The sequence below is a fragment of the Aotus nancymaae genome, unplaced genomic scaffold (genome assembly GCF_030222135.1).
Source record: "Aotus nancymaae isolate 86718 unplaced genomic scaffold, 86718_ANA_hifiasm-v0.15.2.pri h1tg000007l, whole genome shotgun sequence".
Lineage (NCBI taxonomy): Eukaryota > Metazoa > Chordata > Mammalia > Primates > Aotidae > Aotus > Aotus nancymaae.
In genome coordinates this window covers 27,026,862-27,051,391 of record NW_026988418.1, presented here as the reverse complement: position 1 = coordinate 27,051,391, position 24,530 = coordinate 27,026,862, and the positions used below count along the sequence as shown (strand labels likewise).

The 24,530-nt window shown below is 39.3% G+C and overlaps 1 protein-coding gene across 1 annotated transcript in view; it reads right to left on the bottom strand.

The window, feature by feature from the left end:
• LOC105710183 (inactive tyrosine-protein kinase transmembrane receptor ROR1) overlaps window positions 1–24,530 on the bottom strand; it is a 359,068-nt gene that overhangs the window by 289,900 nt on the left and 44,638 nt on the right. The gene's annotated exons all lie outside the window — the stretch shown is intronic.

Genomic DNA, 24,530 nt, shown 5'->3' with positions numbered 1-24,530 from the left:
TGCTGGGAGGCATTCTCCATGAGCCCCTTAGGTTTCTGCACATCTTGTGAGCAAAGCACGGGCTGCCCTTGGTTCCAGACTATCTTTTCAAAGATGTTTATATGGAGAACAGCCTTGGAAGAAATGATCTCCCTCTGGAGCAAAGGTGAAGCATCTTTACTGCCCAATATAAAAGATTTGGGTTCCCTAAGTTCAGAGTTCCTCTTCTGTAACACAATGCACTGCATGTATGGATGTCACCCGGATCTCTTCATGACATCCTATGTGAGTTGGGTCTTCGAGAAACAGTGAATGAATACGTTGACACTCTGGCTACTGCTATTGCTATGACTAATAAAGTCCTTTGTCTCTAACCCAGGAATCCTGTGTCTTTTGCCAGCATCCATGGAACTGTGGCAGGCAAGTTCATTTGCAAGTAAGAAAAGTCTCAAATCCTTCACAGGTCTTAATAGTAATTAGGGGGAAAAAATTAGCAGGATTAGTGAATGGCTAAATGTAGAGAGTTAGGGAGAAAATGGAATCAAAGATTACTTCTGTTTTGTTTGTTTGTTTGTTTTAAGGTGGAAGTTTAGACAGTGGTTTGAATGGTTAGATAGTGATGTTACCAACAGAGGTGGAATATTTAACACGTATAAGAATGTAATATATAATGAGGCATAGGGGTGCTGGGGATGAGATAATAAATTAACTTTGGAGGCCTATGAGATATCCATGGGGAAGTATCCAACACAGAGCTGAATAATGAAGGCCAGGGTGGGGGCTGGGTTAATGATATGTAGGAGTCATTAGCATCAGGGCATAGCTAAACTCATGATATTGGATAAAATCTTCTTACATATAGAAACCATCACATTCATCCTTAAACCCTTAATCCTCTGCAGAAGGCTTTGCACAAGGTATATGCACAATAAATGTTTGTTAAACAAATGGCTAAAAACAGATCCAGAATTAGCTGAATCCTTTATTTAAATTAAAATTGCTTCAATGGTTACCCATCATATTCATCCTTAAACCCTTAATCCTCTGCAGAGGGCTTTGCACAAGGTATATGCACAATAAATGTTTGTTAAACAAATGGCTAAAAACAGATCCAGAATTAGCTGAATCCTTTATTTAAATTAAAATTGCTTCAATGGTTACCAATGTAATGCTAATCAAGGTTTTCTCAAATCAGAGTCTCAAATACAGGGTCTCTACATTTGTTTCACATGAAATACAAACAGTTTCATACACAAATAATTACGAACTCTTCATTCTCTTAGATGTAGTATGGAAGCAGAATAAAATTCTAAGACTCATAATTTCATGTCATTAAAAAGCAATATTGTTGGTTTTCTTATTGGAAAAAAAGTTCTATTATCCACAGGATCACTTCTACCTTCATTCATTTAAAAAAACAAAAAACTTAGGACCTACTATGTTCAAGGAACTGTGCCGAAATCTGTAAGGGATCTAAAAAGCATAAAAGTCCCTTTGTTAAAGGAATTTACAAAAGCGGTTGGTGGCACATGCGCCAGACCAGAATTTAGTTCCAAGTTCCACATTTAGCAATTTTAGGACCTTAAGCAAGTTACTTAACCTCTACAACCTTTAGTTACTAAATTTTTAAAAAGAAAATGGTGAAAATGCATACCTCATAAATGGCAATGAGACTTACATTTTATAATACATGTAGAATATGTATTATAATACTCCATCAAAAGTGGTGGCCAGTATGATTACCGTCATCATAAACTAGTTGGGGAAGAAACACTCATAGAAATACTCATAGAAAAACCACTCAGTGAGGGATATTGCAGAACATTATAAATGCCATTGACATGGTAAAACACTAGAAACGCAGACCCTTAGGAACCTGCTGAGAAGAGTAGGAGTTAACACTGTGTTTGAACATACTTAAACCATTCTAGAAACCTATAATAGTATTATTCCCATTTACTAGATGAGAAAACTGACACCTAGACAAGTCGAGTAACTTGCCCAGGTTCACCCAGCAGAAAGTGGTGGAACAGGAAATAAAGCCAGGTTGTCTGGCTCCAGAGTCTGACGCCAAGCTGGCTCCTCAGGGAGAATCATGCATTTTTATGACTTATATTTTGAAAAGAAAAGAACTCAACTTTTTTAAAGTATTTGCCTTCAACTCACAACTATTATACAAATACTATTCTACTCAGAATTAAAAGATTATTTTAAAATATCTAAACAGGGCCAGGCCCAGTGGCACACACCTGTAATCCCAGCACTTTGGGAGGCCGAGGTGGGTGGATTACCTGAGGTCAAGAGTTCGAGATCAGCCTGGCCAATATGGTGAAACCTTGTCTCTACTAAAAACACAAAAAAATTAGCTGGGCATGGTGGCGCATGCCTGTAGTCCCAGCTATTCGGGAGGCTGAGAGAGAAGAATCGCTCGAGTCAGGGAGGCAGAGGTTGCAGAGAGCTGACATTGCGCCACTGCACTCCAGCCTGGTGAAAACTCCTTCTCAAAAAAAGAGAGAGTGAAACTCTTTCTCAAAAAAAAAAAACTAAACAGACAAGCAGATAGACTTTTCTAGGCTGGCTCAGGTCCTATTTCACAGATTCTGAAAATTGTGAAGGAAAGAAGATTTAATGCTTCGTGCCAAACACTGTATAAGATAAAATCACGGTGCATCATGGACAGATGCACAAAATCCAAAGTGACTCAAAGTGTAGGGGTTTGGGCTTAAAGCTCTAAGGCATCTTTATGAAATAAAATGACTCCATTTACCAACTCTCATTTCCTACTGTTCATAAGCACTTCCGTAAGTTTAATTTAATATATACTCCTCTCAGATGCTTCCATTTCCACGTGAATAATGTAACAGACTGATAAGATATATTCAGCCACTGTGTTGGGCCACCTTGGACTTTCATCAAATTTTGTTTTATTTAATTTTCAAAGACAATAAAGATGAAATACCCTAAACATCCAACCACTGACTGATGGTTAAATAAATCATGTAGGCTGTGCTCATTCAGTGTTATATCATACAAACACTAAAGATAATATTTGTCCAAGCAAGGTGGCATGCACCTGAAGTCCCAACTTCTCAGGAGGCTGAGGCAGGCAGATCACTTGATCCCAGAAGTTCAAGTACAGCCTGGGCAACATAGCAAGACCCCATCTCAAGAAAAAAAAAGAAAAACAGTATCTATAAAGACTTGGAAAAAATAATATTACATATTAAGTGAAAAAAAGCTTTCTACAAAATAGCATAGACAAGATGATTACATCTATGGATAAAAACGTATGCATAGAGCAAAAATGCCCAGAAGGAAATGTACCAAAATATTAAATGAAATTTTTTGTGTTTACAGTAGGAGCTTAGGAGAGATTTAATAGTCTTTCACTTTCTCAATGTTGCTTTGTTTTCTGAATTTTCTTTGGTACATATATTATTTGTACATTTTTTAATTGCAGTAAACTAATACAAAAACAACAAAAAAGGTCAATGTGCTATCCATTGCACTACAGAGTCTTCTTATACTTTTTTAATGTTTGGAATATTTGCATTACAGACAGATTAATGGATAAGTAAATGCCAATTGGATGGACGGATGGATGGATGGATGGACGGACGGGCAGACGGACGGATGGATGATATGGAGACAGACATTCTTTTACCAAAACATTACAGAATACCTCCTCTTAGAAATACAGTCAAAATCTGGCTTCCCCATTCAACTCAGCTGTCTCTTTCTTTAAACCAATCAACCATCTATTTCTTCAAGGTAAATGTTACTTAAAAGCATCTTAGATGGACAGATCCAACTTTTGAAGCCCTAAATAGAGGGTACAGGTAACCAGTTAATGCATCAATTACAGCCATGCGTCGCTTAACAACAGAGGTATGTTCAGAGAAAAGCGTCCTTAGTTGATATGCTTGTTGTCATGTGAACATCACAGAGCGTACTTAAACAAACATAGATGGTATATAGCCTACTACACACCTAGGCTTTATGATAGCGCCTGTTGCCCCAGGCTACAAACTTGCATAGCATGTTACCATACTGAATACTGTAGGCGATTCTAACACAATGGTATTTGTATAGCTAAACATATAAAAGATGAAGTAAAAATATAGTATAAAAGATTTAAAATGTTACACCTGTAGAGAGTACTTATCATGAATGGAGCTTGCAGGAATCAGAAGTGGCTCTGGGTGAGTCAGTGGAAATGGAAGCGAAAGCCTAGGACATTACTGTACACTACTGTAGACTTTATAAACACTATACACCTAGGCTACACTAAATAAAAAGCACTTTTCTTTCTTCAATAATAAATTAAACTTAGCTTACTGTAACTTTTTTACTTTATAAACCTTTTACTTATATTTTAACTTTGGACCCTTTTGTAATAACGCTTAGCTTAAAACAGAAACACACTGTACAGCTGTACAAAAATATTTTCTTTACATCCTTATTCTGTAAGCTTTTTCTATTTAAACATTTTGACATTAAAAATGAAGACACAAACACACACATTAGCCTAGGCCTACACAGGGTCAGGATCATCAATATCACTGTCTTCCCCCTCCACATCTTGTCCCCTGGAAGCTCTTCAAGGGGCAATAATACTCATGGAGCTGTCATCTGCTATGTTAACGATGCCTGCTTCTGAAATAACCTCCTGAAGGACCTGCCTGAGGCTGTTTTACAGGTAATGTTTTATTTTAGAAGCAAAAGGAGTACACTCTAAAATAATAATCAAAAATATAGTAAATATATAGACCAGTAACATAGTTGTTTATTACTATTATCAAGTATCAAGCATACTATTCTCAGTATACAATTAGGTATACTGTATATAACTGGAGGAGCTATAGTTTTACAGGACTGGCAGGGCAGGTTTGTTTATACCAACAACACCACAAACACATGAGTAAAGCACTGTGCTGCAACATTACAACAGCTACAGTCTCACTAGGAGTTTTTTTAGCTTCATTGTAATCCTATTGGACCACCATCTTATATGCGGTCTAACGTTGACTGAAAGATGATTATGTAGTGCCTGACTGTAGTAGCTACCATACAACTGTGACAGGAAGACTAACTTAGCTCATACACAATTACATACATACTTTTTTTTAAGAGACAGAATCTCATTTCTATCACCCAGGCTAGAGTGCAGTGGCACGATCACAGCTCACTGCAGCATTTACCTCCTGGGCTCCGTTGATTCTCCCACCCCAGCCTCCCAATCAGCTGGGACTACAGGCACACACCACTGTGCCCAGCTAATTTTTGTAGAAACAAGGTCTCACTATGTTGACCAGGCTGATCTGGAACTCCTGGCCTCAAGCAAAGATACACACTTTCTTTTGGCAGCCATAAACAATTAATTATCAATATAAATGTCAATATGACAAACTGAAACTGCTTTTCAGAAAAGGTTATCCAAACTTAATTTTCCAAAGAGAAAAACCTACTCTTCTGGCCAGAAAGTACCGAATTCAGTCTAATGAAATGAGTAGAATAGCTATGCAAACTACATAGTGAACTTTGGAGGCTGTTTACATCTGGAAATGTGCATCATGTACACATTACTCCACATGCGACCAGTAATCCTTTAACCACTTTCAAAACACCAACCATAACACAATCCTAAAAAGAATAATAGTATGCATATTTTTAAAAAGAATACAATTATTGAAAGAGCTTTGGGAAATTAACACAGCCCTGCTGTGGAAGTCAAATTCATACGTAGTGTAAAATGAAAACAAATCTGACATACTGAGCACTTGTCATGTGGCTCTCACTGACACGGCAAGTAGAATTTTCAAAGCAGGATGGAAACTGGAGTTCAATGGAAAGTACAGATGCTCGACTACCTTTCTTTACGGGGAACAGAAACATTCTATTAGCCCCATGCTGCTTTGGCCAAGTTGAGCTCAGCCTCCTCTGCCATTCATCCAAGACGGCACCAATGTCTTGATGCTGGTTAACAGAAAATTCAACCACGCACACACTTCATTGCTGTAAGAGGTACTTCTATGTGGTTGTCAGCCTTTTGCAATATCAACTCAACAGGCCCACAAGCTTTTTACAATATAAACATAAATTAATTGAGAGGTAAAGATGGAGGGATAGGAGGGGGCATTCTTAAAAAGATGGAAAATCAATTGCATTAGTGGTCACAAAAGAACCAGGGGTGTTTTGGTTTGGCAGTGGAGCAGCTACATGCAGAATGTTAAATTCTTTAAATAAGGCATCGGTGATTTTAAGAAATTAACTTCAGGTCTGATTAGTGCCAAGCGCAGAATTTCTGCAAGACGACGTCATGGAGTAGAGAAAAATCTACAGTGAATGTTCCTCCTTCTGTTTATAACCTCTGGACTTTAGTATCACCTCTTGGGCTATCTGCAGAGGGCTTTTTATACTCATTCACTCAGAATTCCCCCACTAATTATGAAATCTTACGAAACTAGGTATAAGAAAATACAATGTTTGATCCTAACTTTTTGTTCCTACTTATTAATACATCCTAACTCAACTGGCATTCCAACACCTATAGACTCTACTTATGATTCATACATTTAGTTTTCCCACTGGTTCAGATAAGCAGGTCCTAAAAATGATTTAAGATGTGCTTTTTTCTGCAAAGTCTCAAAAGCCTTCAGATACTACAATGAGGATGAATCATGAATGGACTATGGTGTTGAGGCTTAGGGCTTGGACTCCGGAATCAGGCAGACCTGGATTCGAATCCTGACTTTGTATGTCAAATTGTGTGACCTTGAGCAAGTTCTTTAAGTTCAATATGGTCCTGATCCCAGTAAGGCCACTGGGAGGATGGAATGCAATAGTTTACAAAAAGCAAGCAGCAGATCTGAAATTCTACCTGTTGGAGCTACCTAAGGAACAATGTTTTCAAATTATAAAATCTCTGCTGCTACTGATGACAATAGAATCAAGAAGAAAGAGCGTGTTTTGACTTTAGTCACTACACAAATTAAAGTTGCTGTGGGGCTAATCTCAGCTTTATTTTTACCTAAATGTGTGATGTATTAACCACTCCCAAGCTCCATTTCCTCCACTCTAAAATCAGAGGGTTGTCTCAATGAAGCTCTATCAAGATCTGAAACTTGCAAAAAAGAAATCCACATTACTGTATGTAGCCTATATTGTCCAACAACACAAGTGCCTTTTAACAATGAGATCATATTCTCTTTCCATCTATTTTCCCCATAATTAAGTGTATTTTACTGCACTATGAGCTTCTCAAAAGGAAGGATAATGTCTTGCCTGTTGTTTCTATCCATAGTGCTTCTAACAATATCTGGTACACAACAGATGACCTATGAATAAATGAGTGACTGAGTCATCTCAGTATCCTCCCGAAAGACACACAAATTTTGCACACAGTAGGTATCAAAATATGTTTGAACAAATGAATTTGAGCAAAACTGGGAGTGCCTTTATATGTAGGAACTTCCTCTTACTCATCTCTGTAGCCCCTGGGCCTGGGCAGAGCCTGGCACAAAGAAGAAAGCAGGACCAACTAATCTTTTTGCTCTGGAAACATGCTGGCAATTAATCTACTCAAAAAGTGATTGGTAAGGTGTGTGTGGATTCCAGTTCTGGAAGGCTGTCTATGTGCCGGGCACTATGCAAGATGGTTTGCATATTTTCTCAATAGCTCTGATAGAGATGAGTGACACTGTTTTAAAATGAGTAAGCAGGGGCTAAGAGAGATTAAGTCACTTGCCCAAAATTACAAAGCTGATAAATAACAGAACTGGGATTTAAAACCAGGCTTCTGGGACCTGTGTTCTTTCCATTATGGGAGGTTAGAAAGAAGGGAAAACAAGTAAGGTGGTCCCACATAGATGGGACCACCTTATTTGAAGTTGTGTGACTTTAAGAGAGGACGGAGGAAGTAGCAACAGATAGGTCAGGCTTAAGGAGGGAGGCTGACCAGTGGGGCCAACCACTTCAGCCAATTATTGATCAATGGGCCTGCCACTTGCAGCCGTAAACAGCAGCTCTAGAAGAATGTTGATAGAGCCGTTTCCCAAGCAGAATCGACCAGGTAGTGGCTGGTGGTAACGGCAGTGCAGGCCAATTCATTCCAATCACTATATACAAGTCCAGGTGAGCCCATGGGAATGCCTCAGGCCCAGATCTCGGAAAAGCAGTCCACTTTCCATCTTGGAACCAATGCACATAGCACAAGAGCTCCCACATGGAAAGACTATCCACATTTTCCAGACTGAGTGCTAGAAGAGGAGGAGGCCTGAATACTTTGTCTCAGAGGAAGAAATTTAATGACACTTGGTTTTGGAAAAATCAATTTTAAGAGTAAGCCTAAGTCCCTTGTGCTCTTCATAGAAACAAAAAGAGATAACATTCATTTTCAAAGCATCAGAGCAGGAGAGCTGCCATGTTTAAAAAATGCTATTTTTAGCATGTTAACAGCAGTACCCCTCCTATGATTACAGGGAATACTAATTTAATAAAATCAAATATGTTTGAAACGTCTTCTGTTCTTAACAGTAATATCAAATAGAAACCTGGAATCTTATATATCCATATACAGGCAAGATAAAACACTCAGCATAATTACTCTTTAATTCACCTAGGGGTACAAAAGTAATTCTTCTAGAGACACTACACTAAACCCTCTAGTTTGCAGGCTCAGAATAACCCACTTTAAATATCTGAAGCAGACCCTGCCAACCTTCAGCTCAAATGCCCCGTGCTTCCTGACGCCACTCCATCTCAGCTCCACCGAGAGGGTCTAAGCCCAGGATAACATCTTTCTTACTACTACAGCTTAACAGCCTACTTAGATGGAGAGGACAAAAGCTGCCCAGGATGTTAGAGAGAAAGTAATGCCAGGTCAGTAACTAACTGAGCTTTCTCCCCAAGTTGGAAAAAAACAAACCAAAAAAAAAAAAAAAAAAAAAGAAGAAGAAGAAAAGTTAAAAAAAAAAAAAAAGGCCTTGGGATGGAAAGCATTGATGTAATTTCACTATTCCTAAGCATGCCAGAAGTCATAAATATCTGTAAAGCATAGTCTTTATATTTTCAACGTTCAAGGGCATAAAAAAATTGCATAAATATGCACATGTGCTAACTATTCTCTTAGATCACTCAAAAAAAAAAAAAAAGTCCAAATATTGCTGGAAAAGTTTGTATTGTTTCTGTCTGAAATTTACTCTGGTCAGCCCTGCAGATTCTGTCCTTACACACTACCTTAAAGGAAAAAAAAAAAGAAAAGGAACGTTATAGGTAGATGCTCCAAACCCATGCTCTACTATTCTCTGCCCTCTCCCCGTCCCAGAGCAGCCAGTCAGAGCTGGGAGAACATATCACCCCCTAGGAACCATTCTGAGGTTCTTCCATGAGCTAGTCAAAACCCTGGTGCCTGGGAGCTTCCTTGTCACCCTGAAGCCCCATAAAACAAAGCAATCTTTCTCCAAGATGGCCCTCTAACTATTTACAGATCACTGTCATGCCTTCTCTTTTTCTGGCTTGGTCTTTTCTGGACATACCTGATTTCTCACTGTTAATACCCCAGGAGTGGTCTGACCAGCACATCTTAGAAAAGATAAAAGCACCAAAACCCTTCCACTCAGGCAGTCCATTTCACTTAACACTCACAATCAAAGCAAATAAACATTGCTACTAGTGATCCTTATCCCAACCCATAACTGTACTTAGGTGGATTAATATTAATAATAAAACAGCTACCTGTTACTGACTGTCTGCTGTCTGCCAGGACTTGTGCTAGACAGTCAGTTCTGCCATAACACAACATGAGTTTTGAAAAATCACCATATTATGCAAAATTGCACAGTAAAAACAGCAGACTTTATGGGAAAACAGGATTGGGACACACTACTCAAAAACATCAGTCACACAAAACTTAAGATAGGAATCTAATTTAAATGGTAGCATAGTCTTGCACATGTTAAATGGTTAAGAAATATATAACCACATTAATAAATTTCACACATTACCTTGAAAAATCCCTGAAATTTTCTTGTGGAAATGGGCATTGTAGGGGTTACAGCTTATGGGTTATTGTGAAGTGGTGAATGGAGGGCTGGTTACCAGAAAATGGACAGAAAGTTATAACAGCAGATGTGGATGAGTGTAACTCAATACAGCTGGTGAACTGAGGGAGCTGGTAAATGTTTCCTGTGTGTGTGTTTGTGTATTGCCATGCAGCTCACTTTAGCTGAGTACTATCTTCTGAGTCAACCTAGTGCTTTTCATGGATAAAACTGACTATGTAAGTAAACACAAAATTTGTGTTATCCTCAAATTTTCCTGAATACATCGATCAGCTTTGAACAAATTTGTGTGTTTTCAAAACAACTGTTATAGCAGCACTGACTGTGCTTTATCTCATTGAATCTTAAAACACTGAAAAATAGCTAGTACAAATTTCATGTTCCAGAAAAGGAAACAGGGGATTAGAGAGGTTAAATGATGCCCAAAGCCACAGCACTGAGTGACATGGTTTGGCTCTGTGTCCCTACCCAAATCTCATCTCAAATTGTAATCCCCACGTGTTGAGGGAGGGGATTGCTTCTCCCTTGCCTTCCACCATAATTGTAAGTTTCCTGAGGCCTCCCCAGCCATGCGGAATAGTGAGTCAATTAAGCCTCTTTTGTTTATACATTACCCAGTCTCAGGTAGTTCTTTATAACAGTGTGAAAACAGACTAATACAGAAAAGTGGTCCTGAGAGAAGTGGGGTATTGCTATAGAGATACCTGTAAATGTGGACGTGATTTAGGAACTGGGTAATGGGCAGAAAATGGAATAGTTTGAAGAGCTCAGAAGACTGGAAGATGTGAGAAAGTTTGGAACTTCCTAGAGACTTGTTGAATGGTTTTGACCAAAATGCTCATTGTGATATGGACAATGAGGTCCAGTCTGAGGTGGTCTCAAATGGAAATGAAGAACTTATTGTGAACTGGAGTAAACGTCACTCTTGCTATGCTTTAGCAAAGAGACTGGTGTCATTTTACCCCTGCTCCAGAGATCTGTGGAACTTTAACCTTGAGAGAGGTGATTTGGGCATCTGGCAGAAGAAATTTCTAAGCAGCAAAGCATTCAAGATGTGACCTGGCTTTTTCCAAAGGCATACAGTCATAGGCATTCACAAAGAGATGGCTGAAGTTGGAATTTATGTTTAAAAGGGAAGCAGAACATAAAGGTTTAGAACATTTGTAGCCTGATCATGTTGTAGAAAAGAAAAACCCATTTTCTGGAGAGAAATTCAAGCTATCAGCTGCAGAAATTTGCACAAGTAAAGAGAAGCTGAATGTTAATAGCCAAAACAATGGGGAAAATGTCTCCAGGGCAATTCAGAGATCTTCATAGCAGCCCTCCTATCACAGGCCCAGAGACCAAGAAGGGAAAACTGGTTTCCTGGATTAGGGGCCTCTCTCTGCACTCCCTGCTCTTTGCAGCCTCAGGACATGGCACCCTGAGTCTCAGCCACTCCAGTTTTAGCCATGGCTAAAAGGAGCCAAAGTACAGCTCAGGTGTTGCTTCAGAGGGTGCAAGCCCCAAGCCTTGGTGGCTTCCATCTGACATTGGGCCTCTGAGTGCAGAGAAGACAAGAGTTAAGCTTTGGAAGCCTTGGCCTAGATTTTAGAGGAGGTATGAAAATGTCTAGATGTCCAGGCAGAAGTCTGCTGCAAGAATAGAGTCCTCATGGGGAACCTCTACTAAGGCAGGCAGAGTGGAAATATGGAGTTGTAGTCCAAACACAGAGTCCCCACTAGAGAACTGCCTAGTAGAGCTGTGAGAAGAGGGCCACCAGCCTCCAGATCCCAGAATGGTGGATCCACTGGCAGCTTGCACTGTGCACCTGGAAAAGCTGAAGGCACTCAACATCAGCCCATGAAAGCAGCTGTGAGGGGGCTGTATTCTGCAAAGCCACAGGGACAGAGCTTCCCAAGGCCTTGTGAGCCCACCTCTTGCATCAGCATGCCCTGGATGTGAGACATGGAGTCAAAGGAGATTATTTTGGATCTTTAATATTTAATGGCTGCCCTTCTGGTTTTTGGACTTGCATGGAGCCTGCTGCCACTTTGTTTTGACCAATTTCTACTGTTTGGAATGGGAACATTTACCAAATTCCTGTCCAACATTGTATCTTGGAAGTAATTAACTTGCTTTGGATTTTACAGGCGCATATGCAGAAGGGACTTGCCTTGTCTCAGATGAGACTTTGGACTTGGACATTTTTGGCTTAATGCTGGAATGAGCTAAGACTTTGGAGAAATGTTGGGAAGGCATGATTGGTTTTTAAATGTGAAGAAGACATGAGGTTTGGGAGGGGCCAGGGGTGAAATGATATGGTTTGGCTCTGTGTCCCCACTCAAATCTCATCTCGAATTGTAATCCCCATCTGTTGAGGGAGGGACCTGGTGGGAGGTGATTGGATCATGAGGGCAGTTTCCCCCATGCTATTCTCATGATAGTGGTTGTTTTAAACCAACAAGATCTGATGGTTTAAAAGTGACACTTTTCTCTTGGCACTCTATCTCTCTCCTGCTCTGCCATGTAAAACGTGCCTTGCTTCAACTTCACCTTCTGCCATGATTATAAGTTTCCTGAGGCCTCCCCAGCCATGCAGATCTCTGAGTCAATTAAACCTCTTTTGTTTATAAATTACCCAGTCTCAGGTGGTCTTTATAGCAGTATAAAAACAAACTAATACACTGGCGATAAGTAAGGTGCAGAGCAAGGATATGGCCAAGGTCTGCCCAGCCTCTTCTCCACTCTGCTATGCCCTATTGTCACCACTTTCTTTTACTTTGGCAACCAGTTCTGGGTAGGAGATACTCTAACACTTTCTGGGCCTTAAAAGCAGATTCAGGCTAGGTGCAGTGGCTCACGCCTGTAACCCCAGCACTTTGGGAGGCTAAGGCAGGCAGATCACGAGGTCAGGAGATTGAGACCATCCTGTCCAACATGGTGAAACCCTGTCTCTACTAAAAATACAAAAATTACCTGGGTGTGGTGGTGCACGCCTGTAGTCGCAGCTACTTGGGAGGCTGAGGCAGGGTAATCGCTCGAACCCGGAAGGTGGAGGTTGCAGTGAGCTGAGATTGTGCCACTGCACTCCAGACTAGTGACAGAGCAAGACTCGGTCTCAAAAAAAAAAAAAAAGCAGATTCAAAACTGCTCTGACTCTTCCACTCCTGCTTCAGTTGTCTGCCCCACAGGGGTGTAAAAGTTAATGCAAATATCTATGTAGCACTACCATGTCTCTTCTCTCAAGTATGAGGTATAGCCCCAAAGATAATTAAGCTTTTTAGGAAGATTTTTTTTTGGCCTCATTGCTGTGATACGCACCAGTCAGATTCAACAGAATTTCAGCTGATTTCATGGAGCTTAAGGATTTACTTTCTGGAATGCCCTTTCACTGTTTTCACAACCTCCCTTCCTGGGAGCTTGTGTTCAAGTTCCTTGGCGAGGAAATATGCTGTCTTACTCCATAAAATGATTGTTGAAAATGAAAGTCAGACCAAGTCACTTCTTTCTTAGAAGACTTCCATGGCTCCACACTGTCCTTAGGATCAAGTCCAAGCTCCCTGGCATGGCCTGCAAAGCACTCCCTGATCTGTCCCCAGACTATATCACAAGCCACATCCCTATCCACTTATCTGCCCCCACACTGGATGTTCCAGAAAGATGGAATTACTTTCAGTTCCACCAGTACTGTATGGTTCTGCACTTCCAGACACTGCGTATTATTCCTCCTGCCTGCAATATTCTCCATACCACCAATTACATCACCCTCCCTTCTCCTGTTGAATGCCCATTCCATCTCCAGATCTCAGCTTCTATGCCTCTTCCTCCTCGAAGCCTTCCAAGGTCTTGTCCCCATATCTGAATTAGGAATCCCTCGTGGGTGCTTCCATAGTACACTGCACATTCCCTATCACACTATCCCTATCACCTGCTATCCCACTTTGCTGAAATTACTCATTTGTCCAATTATTAAGCTCCGTGAAGGCAGGAACTGCGTCTGGTTGATTAAATGAATAGATGAATGAATACATTTGCATAACGCATAGCATAAAAGAGCTTTCATGTGCAACATCTCATCTGACCCACATATGCCATATGAAACAAATGGGGAATCAAACAAAGGATCCAAGAGAGCAGATGCATTAGCTATTACCACACAGCCAGTATGTAGCAGAACATCCATTTACTCAATTCATCCACGGAAATTATAGCAACTATGTTCTAGGCACTGGGTATACAGCAGTAACCAAATCAGACAGAAACCCTTGTCCTGGTGGTGCTCATGTTCCCAAATAAATAAATCAATACATCAGTATATCAATATATCAGTTTATCAGAAGGCAGCGATAAGATGGAAAAAAACATAAAGGAAGGAGATAGGTAGGGCCTCACTGAGACGGTATAATCTGAACAAAGACCCGGAAGAGGTGAGGGAGTGATCCCTGCTGGTCTGTGGTCTCCAAGGTGCTGAAGCAGAAGTAGCCTGGCAAGTTCAAGGGGGAGCAGCAAGGACAGTGCAGCTGGATAAAAGCAGCTGCATCTCAAATCTTAAAGAGGACAATAGTAGCTAGTATTTCCTGAGCACCTACTATGTGCCAGGGGAATAGAGTAATAAACAAGAAAGACAAATTATCTGTCCTTACAGACCTTACAATCTAGTCACTTAGGTTTAAATATGCTGACATCAAGTCACATACTCTGAAATACACCATGCATGTAAAAGTCAGTTCACCCAGCCTATAAGGAGGATGTCGATCCCCTGAAAACTGTTTTGCAAACCTTCTACTAAATGAAAAAACAGGGAGTGAAAGCTGCCCCCATCAGTAATTTTTGCATTGGCCTCCCAGGGATGAACAAGAAGTCATCTTCTGTACATAAACAGTGCCAGCTGCCACATCACAGGGGTTTATTATGAACTGTGGCTTTCTGATCAAATGTATGAAATTAACAGAAAAATGTTTTAAAATGTATTATCGCTAGGGAAATTACATAATAAAGACAAAAGCCCTATTACTTAAAGTAATGAAAACAAAAATAAGGATTTACAAGTTTCCCAGCTCTGACCTAAATTTGCTGTGCATTATTTTTCTACATCTCTTTCTACTTTAGAAAAACCACTACTAATTGCATTCACATTACACAGTATCAACCAAACCTGGATTTGGGTTTCCTCCAAGACCACCAACAGGTTCAAGTTACAGCAAGTTTATTAAGTGGGATTTTTTTTTCTCTTTTGTACAAAACTAGAATGCTGTTACATTTTGGGGTGGCTAAGCAGATAAATGCTTGATGTGTAACATTTTAAGAAAGTCCTGAGCATATAAATAAGGGGAATATACACATTTTCTTAACTCGCAAAATAACACAGAATTTTTTAAAGCCTACAGTTTATTGGTGGCTGGGAGCCTGAAGCTAATGAAAAAAACGTTTACGAGTTTGGTTTCCACAGTTTTCTTTTGTGTTCTCTGGGTGCAGATGCTCCTAGCTGTACTCTAGGAAAACCTGGAACTTGGCTGGAAATGGAGAACACAAGGAATTGGAAACCAGTCAGTTTTACCCAGTTTAAATCTCCCTGTAGTGAACAGGGCACTAGCTCCCCTCGGAAACCAAACATGAAAATTTATTATTTTCATGGCAATATGCAGCCTTGGTCTTCCTTTAATAGGCTCTCCTCTCGTACTTCAGAACAAGAAACCTAGATAGTTTCCTGGTGATTAAATCATCCAAATTGTGCATCATCAATGCCTTGGCAAGTGCCGAGGCCAAGCAGAATGCTTCCAGTTACAGAACAAATTCCATCCAACCCCTTGTCTGTATTCCATCTCCCCTGAGTCCCCTCTAATTTCTTACATTCTCCTTTGTATTGATCACCTCAGAACCCCATGCACAATTCTTACTGACTTGCCACCAGAAAAAGAAAGGGAGTGGGGTAAGGCTGGGACAGGGGTGTAAATAATCAGTGCCTGTAGGCAAAGGTTTCATCACAAAGACACCAAAAGCAATTGCAACAAAAGCAAAAATTGACAAATGGGGTCTAATTAAACTAAAGGGCTTCTGCACAGCAAAAGAAACTACCACCAGAATAAAAAGACTGCCTACAGAATGGGAGAAAATTTTCACAAACTATGCATTCAGCAAAGGTCTAATATCCAGCATCTATAAGGAACTTAAATTTACAAGGAAAAAAAAAACATTAAAAAGAGGGCAAATAACATGAACAGACACTTCTCAACAGATGTACATGCAGCCAGCAGTCACATGAAAAAAAGGATATGGTACATACGTACTACATTTTCTTTATCCAGTCTATCATGTGGCCAATAAACACATGAAAAAAAGTTCAGTATCACTGATCACTAGAAAAATGCAAGTCAAAACCATAGTGAGATGCCATCTTACACCAGTAAGAATGGCTATTAGTAAAAAGTCAAAAAATAACAGAAGCTGCTGAGGTTGTGGAGAAAAAGGAAAGCTTATGTACGTTGGTGGGAGTGTAAATTAGTTCCGCCATTGTGGAAGGCAGTGTGGCGACTCCTCAAAGACCTAAAAATGGAAATACCACCCACCCATCAATCCCATTACTGGGTATATACCTAAACAAATAGAAATCATTCTATTATAAAGATACATGCAAGTGTATATTCACTGCAGCACTATTCACAATAGCAAAGACATGGAATCAACCCAAATACCCATCAATGATAGACTGGATAAAGAAAATGCGGTATACATAGAACCATGGAATATTATGCAGCCATAAAAAAGAATGAGATCATGTCCTTTGCAAGGACATGGATGGAGCTGGAGGCCATTATCCTTAGCCAACTAACACAGATATAGAAAACCAAATATTGCATGTCGTCACTCGTAAGTGGGAACTAAATGATGGGAACACATAAACACATAGAGGAGAAAAACACTGGGGCATATAGGAAGGTGAAGGGTGGGAGAAAGGAGAGGATCAGGTAAAATAACCGGTGAGTACTAGGCTTAATACCCAGATGTTGAAATAATCTGTACAACAAACCCCCATAACACACATTTACCTATGTAACAAACCTTCACATGTACCCCTGAACTTAAAACAAAAGCTAAAAAAAAAATTAAAAAATAAAAATAATCAGTGCCTGGCCTCCTACTTTTAGGGAAATCAGTCTTATTCATTACTGCCACTACAGTTTTCTATTTCTAATCCTTTATTCCCTGGAGCCCAGTATTTCCTTGTATTTACTTCTTTTCTAGGTCTTACAGATGAGGAAACTAAGGCAGGATTGAAACCACACTAGGTTTCTTGAAAATTGGATTAGGATTCATTCCACAGTATCATTCTTGTTTAAGTACAATGACTCAAATCGAACCTACTGAATATGGATTTTGGCTTAAAAGGAAATAAACACTGAATATTTCTCCCAAGTCACACAGGATAAAGAAAACATTCACATGATGGAATAATGTGACACTATTAAAAATTTCGCTTTCAAATAATATTCTTACCAGTTATATTGAGGTATAATTCACGCAACATTCACCCATTTAGTGTACAGTTCAATAATTTTAGTAAATATATACAGTCATGCAATCATCACATTTGACTTTTAGAACATTTTCCATCATCCCCAAAAGTTCTGCTGCTCCAGGAAGTGACTGTTAACCATTCCCACCTTGCCTGAGGCAAACACTGATCTGCTTTCTGTCTCTAGTTTTTTGCCTTTTCTAGAAATGTAATGTACATACAATCACAAAATATGTGGTCTTTTGTGCTTGACTTCTTTCACTTAGCATAATGTTTTTGAGGTTTATCCATGTTGTAGCCTATCTGTATTTTGCTCCTTTTAATTACTAAATAGTATTCTATTCCACATTTCATTTATCCATTCACCAGTTGACGAATCTTTGGTTTGTTTCTATTTTTTAGCTACTATAAATAATGCTGCTTTGAATATCTGCAGACATATGTTTGTGTGGGCATGTGTTTTCGTTTCTTTTGGATAAATACCTAGGACTGGAGCTCCTGGGTCATACGCTAAATTTAATTTTTCTTTTTCTTTTTTTTTTTTTTTGAGACGGAGTTTCGCTCATTACCCAGGCTGGAGTGCAATGGCAAGATCTCGGCTCACCACAACCTCCGCCTCCTGGGTTCAGGCAATTCTCCTGCCTCAGCCTCCTGAGTAGCTGGGATTACAGGCACGTGCCACCATGCCCAGCTAATTTTTTGTATTAGTAGAGATGGGGTTTCACCATGTTGACCAGGATGGTCTCGATCTCTTGACCTCGTGATCCACCCGCCTCGGCCTCCCAAAGTGCTGGGATTACAGTAAGTTTAATTTTTAAAGAAACTGCCAAATTGTTGTCCAAAGTGGCTGCACCATCTTAGATTCCTACCAGAAACGGATGAGGATTTCAGTTTCTCTACATCCTTACCAATGTTTGGTTGTGTTAGTTGTTTTCTTAATTATAGCCATTCTGTGGGTATGTTATTGTGGTTTGAGTTTATATTCAAATATTCAACAACACTGAGAAATATTTACCACATACTATTAAGAGAAATAAAGCACAATTCAACATAGTTTAAAAAGAAGGACCTTATATATATGTGAGCCCTACACATATATGAAGACTGAAAAAAAACACATCAAAATATTGACAAAGGATGGGAAAGCATTTTTTTCTTTGCTTATAACTAAAATTTTTATGAGTAAATATGTAACAAAAATATTTTTAGAAGTTTAAAATATTGTTAAAACACTAATAATTATGCATTGCCAGTCATTAAGAGGTAGGATACATATCCAAGCCTCAGCTAAACTCATTTCTATCATTCATTTATGAATCATCCATTCCAGGGTTGTTTGTAGCAAATTTGCAAAACCAGATTCGCTTCTCGCAGCCTCAAAGCATGCTTCTGAGACCTCACCCCAGGGATCAGCAAATGGCAAACCCCAGTCCAACCAGCTCACTGTCTATTTTCATATGGCCTACAAACTTAAGAATGGTTTTTAAATATTTAAATGACTGGGAGGAAAAAAATCAAAAGACAAATAATATTTTGTGACACATGAAAGCTGTATAAAATTCAAATTTTACTTCTATATATAAGTTTTTATTGGAGCACAGCCATGCTCATTTGTTTACAAATTATCTATGGCTGCTTTCCTGCTGTTAGAGCTGAGTGAAACAGTTGCAACAGAGTCTATAATGGCCTGCAAAGCCTGAAATCTTTACTATCTGGACCTTTACAGAAAATGTTTGTTGATTTCTGCCCACCCAACCCTGATGGGTGCACAGAAAAGACAAGATCAGTTCCATTATCCAAAAAAAAACTCATTAGGAGAAAAAAAACTTTTTGGATTAGTTGCTCATTGTATTAATTCATATTAATATGTATTTTCTTAAAAGGTAAGATTTGGACTGGATGTGGGGGCTCAAGCCTATAATTCCAACATTTTGGGAGGCTGAAGTGAGAGGATTACTTGAAGCCAGGAGTTCAGGACCAGCCTGCAAAACATACCAAGAACCCCCATCTCCACAAAAAATAAAACAACTAGCTGGGTGTGGTGGTATGCACTTTTAGTCCCAGCTACTCAGGAAGGTGAGGCAGGAAGATCACTTGGGCCCAGAAGTCTGAGGTTACAGTGAGCTATGATAACACCACTGCAATCCAGCCTGTGACAGAGTGAGAGCCTATTTCTTAAAAAAAAAAAAAAAAAAAAAAAGAAAGAAAAAGAAAAGAAAAATATTTGTAGTAGACAGCAGCAATATCAAAAAAACTTTCAAAGCACTATCTTAAATTATAAATCTTGTATCTGTTAGGTCCTCAGTACTTATTGAACAAATCGACATATCGATCAATGGATGGATGGGTGAGTGGGTAGATGGGAGGATTCAACATTTGCTGGGAGCTAACTGTGGACTAAATGCTATGGCAAGTCCCACCATGGGTTGGGAGGGACCAAGGAAAGAAAATCTGTCCCCGAAAAGTCTCTGAGTAAGAAAATGGATATAAACCAGTAACTTGCAAAAGAAGAAAAACAAATGATAAAAAAAGATTTTTAACATTACTGGTAATCAAAAGTATATTAATTTAAATAGCAATAATATTCCCTTTTTTAACCCAGTAAACTGAGTATTTTTTAAAATGACAATACATGGTGTCAGTATACGTAAAGAAAAAAACCACTTTATTTCCATAGAACACAGAGAGGGGGATGCATTTCTGTAACCTTTCGGGTAGGCACAATGATCGTGTAGATCAAAAGACTCTACCTTTGACTCAGTAATTCCACTTCTAAGGATTATTGCCAAGAAAATAATCATGGATATGCACAAAAATTAACAGATAATCACAGCATTGTTTATACTAAAGAAAAAGAGAGAAAAGGAGGGGAAAAAATCTAATGCCCAACAATTCAAAAATTGGGATTAAGAAAACTATGATGCAATCACACACAATGGTAAATTGTGTGATGATTAAAAATTGATGATTTGAGAACACTGTATTTTGACATGGAAAGCTGTTCACAATAACACTGATAATTGGAAGGGAAGCGAGTTATAAAATCAACTTGCAAGAGAATTAAACTCATTTTTTAAAATCAGATATTTACATTTAAAAAGTTTCTTACGATATAAGCTTAAATAAAAATAATTGTCTCAATTATTTCTTTTTACATCTTTGCTCTTTTCTTATTTTATATAATAAACACATCATATGTTTACTTTTTTAAATAGTAAAAAGAATTAAAGATATCCTAATAAAATGGAGGACTTCAGGATGCTCACCAACTAGAATAAAGGAATAAAATCATTCATTCATTAATAATTAGTTGATTAATTAATGCAAGCTCTTATACTTGTTCAACAAATATCTATTTCACATCCACTATGTGCCAGACACTGTTACATATACGATGGTTTCATCAGCAAACAAAATAGACAAATGCTGCCTTCATAGAGATTCCATTCTAGTGTTTCACATGTCTCATAATCTCTGAACCCCCACATCAGCAAGCACAATGCTGGGCACATGGGACAGTCCTGCATTCGAAATTAATGTTGGTTAATTTCCTAACAAAAGGATTCATCATGGCAAGCTTCCCAGTATATTTACTAAATGCTTTTATCATCACAAGAAAATGTCTGCACCAAATACAGCTTTTCATGAAGCTGTCCAGTGTGCACAGTAGAGTAAACCTAGAATACCAAAATCCTGTATGAGAACACAGGTTTCTGAGGCAATTCTGACTCAGTCCCCAGCCACTTGAGGAGAGGGGGGAGCTGTCAGATAATATTTCATGAATAGCTGGGCTTAAGTTACTTGAACCAGCTGGGACTTTTCTTAAGCTATATTTTCCTCCGGCCAAAATATCCTCATGGCTGAAGCTGCCTGTTCAGTGTCACGCCACAGAGAAATGGGTCTTTCTGTTTTCCTCATAACTGCAGTCACTGCTTCTTTTTCAGGCTAGGGAAACCCACGGACCTGGTATTCAGCTTATGTAATAACTGGCTCCCTGCTGAGGTAAGCCACTAAGAGACCTGCACTCCATTTCAGAAGACACATTTTTCTCCTTTTGGGCCAAAGTCATTCATAAAGTATTGACTCAAAATAAGTACACACGGGTGCTCTCAGTTTCCCAGAAGTCCTGAATCACTAACATGTCAACTCACTATGATTTTCTTCCAAATGCAGCAATGAAAAGTTTTGGCAGTTTCCAATGGATACCAAATCCTATCAACCAACAATTGTAAGGGTCTTTGAAATTAATGCCATCATAGGACTGTCAGGGAGAAGTCACTGAAAACCGAAGAGGGAGGCAAGATGGTGGGCTCATTCTGTGTTCAAATCTCACCACCGTACTTCCTCCCTGGGTGAACCTGGGGGGCAAGGAACTTGACTTTCTGAAGCTCATCAACAAACTAAGGATAATGATAGCATGGTTAAATCTGAGAATTATGCAGAGCACCTTGCTTTAATCGAGGTACAATGTGAATACTTAATTCACCAGTAGTTCTAGCGCTTCCTCCCCACAGCATAATCCTGAGAATAAAATAGACTGTTGGGATGGAAAGTGAACATAAAGTCCTTCCCTTCTGCTTGCTCCCAGGGGCTTCTTATGGAGCACTAGCAAGCACAGCTTGTTACAAGAGAAGCCTGTAACAGAGATAACATATCCCACCACAATTGCCAGAAGGGCTTAGGTGTCAGAGATTTGAATTCAAGTCCCAACTCTGCCACTTCCTAGCTGTAGCACCTCACACAGGTTATTGAACTTCTCCATTCCTCATCTGTTTCCCCATCTGCACAACAGCAATAAAAACAATACTTATCTCTAAGGCTTGTTATAAGGATGATATGATAACAGGACTTTTAAAGTCCTAACACTATCACTACACAACCACTCCAGGCAGCGGGGATGCATGCAGAACCTTACCTGACCTTTGAATTTTACTGTCAAGCCTTGGTATGCTCATTCTTGTATCCACATGTTTCCCAAGGCCATAAAAGAACTAATTCCAGCTAAACTCAAAATTCACATCAAACCTGAATTTGCACACAGCAGAAATGAGTGCAAGGTAGCAGAGAAAAAAGAGAAGGCAAAATTTACTTTTTTCAGGTGCTAGACTAGAATTTCAGTTCTACTGGGGCATTTTCCTTTTCCTAATCTCCCAAGAGTCCTCCATAAACTAAAAGCAAAACAAAACAAACAATGAAAGCCTTCTACATGCAATCACAACCTCAGTTTCCAAAGTCCATGTTACTGAACACTGTTCTTTGTGGCCTGCAGCAGTACAGGGGGATAGATTTCATGAAACAGCCAAACAAGTGTGTAGAAAATGCTGCCAGATTGCAGGGGTTGCAGGGAGGGCAGGGAGTGCCACCAACCTCATGACGTGCCTTATGGAGATCACTGAAACATTACAATGGCTTCCAACGTGTCACCCAGCTTAGCAATTCCACCCTTGGTCCTCGCCAACTTGCGCTTCAACCAAAATGATATCTGATATTTTGATACCTTATCAATGACATTTTACTGAACAAGTTGGAACTTTTGGCTCAACAAGTTCACCACCTTTGTTTTATTAAAAGAAAGAGGAGTTTTGAGTTTCAACCATGCTTCTTGATGCCTGCAAAGTATTCTGTGGTAATATTTGTAAAAATCTTTCAGAACTGGACCATTTCATGCATCCAAATCCTACTCAGGTTTCAAGGTGTACCTGAGTTTCCCATTTCCTACTTCTAAGAGATATCTTTTATTGCCAACTACTATGAACTACTATGTTAGCAGATTTACATACATTATGTAAATTTTATCCTCACAATAAGACTATGGTGCAGGTATTAATAACTCCACTTTATGATGAAAACTTGATGATCAAAGAGGCTAATTTGTACAGCTACTGAGTGACAGCACTGGTATTTGAAGGTAACTTTAAGTTCCAGGCATTCTTTATTCCTCCAGCCAACTATTTCAATCAATAGGTATTTTTTTCTCTCTCTACTGCCTTTCTGTAGCAATTCCTACCTATGCCACGTCCTCAGTTTTCAGCAGCATCCTCTTCATGGGCTCCTGAAGAATATTACATTTCTAATGGAAAGAACTCTATCCATACCTTTTTTCCATCTCCCTCACAACAGTAACTGCTGCAAGGATGCCAAGAGTTTAAGAAGCTTATGTGACCTGCTCAAGATCACACTCAGTAATGAAGCAGGTTTAAGTATAAATATGCCATAAAGCACCATTGTTTTTCAAGTTTCACCCCTTACAAAAGGTATGTACCTGCCCTCATTAGTCAGTGTCTACAGAAACCACCTTCTTCCCAGGAAGAAAAGATGTCATTTGTGTAGGTCTAAGGAGGCCATAGATGATCCTACCATAAAAAGAAAACAACATTAACCAACTGATGATCCAAAGGTAGTATTCGGATTTTCTTCTAAGCTGGAGAAGAAGATGTGAATCAGTCATGAGAAACCAAAAGCCACAGAAACTTTCTATGACACTGGGGAGAGCAGAACATCTCCCCATTCCCTGGAGACTGTCTGACGAGGATCCTCAGAGGAATGAGGTCTAGTCCCAGACAATCTTCAGAAGGTTCTGGTAGCCTTCAATTTCTGGGGCTTTAGCAATTTTGCCTTATTAGTGGAAACCTTCTAGGACCTCCCATTGAGACCCTGGAATATAAGCATAGGGAAGCATAATTTAAAATGCAGAAATCACACCGCAGTCTCTACACACCAGTCTCAAATCCCAGCTCAGAAAGTCAACCTCTCTAGGCCGTTTGCTCATCTGTAAATTGGGAATGTTGAAAGGATCAATGAGATAAGATTACTAAAGCAGTCAGCACTGTGCCTGGTGCATAGAAGACAATAATAATAGGCTATACCTTATCTATCCACCATCAGCCTCATCACCATTATTTCTGTCAAATCCTTTCTACCACAGACCTAAGGAGGGGGGGAAATGCCCATTTGGGGCTTTACCTAAACATAAGAGCAATTTTCTCTTTTTCCTA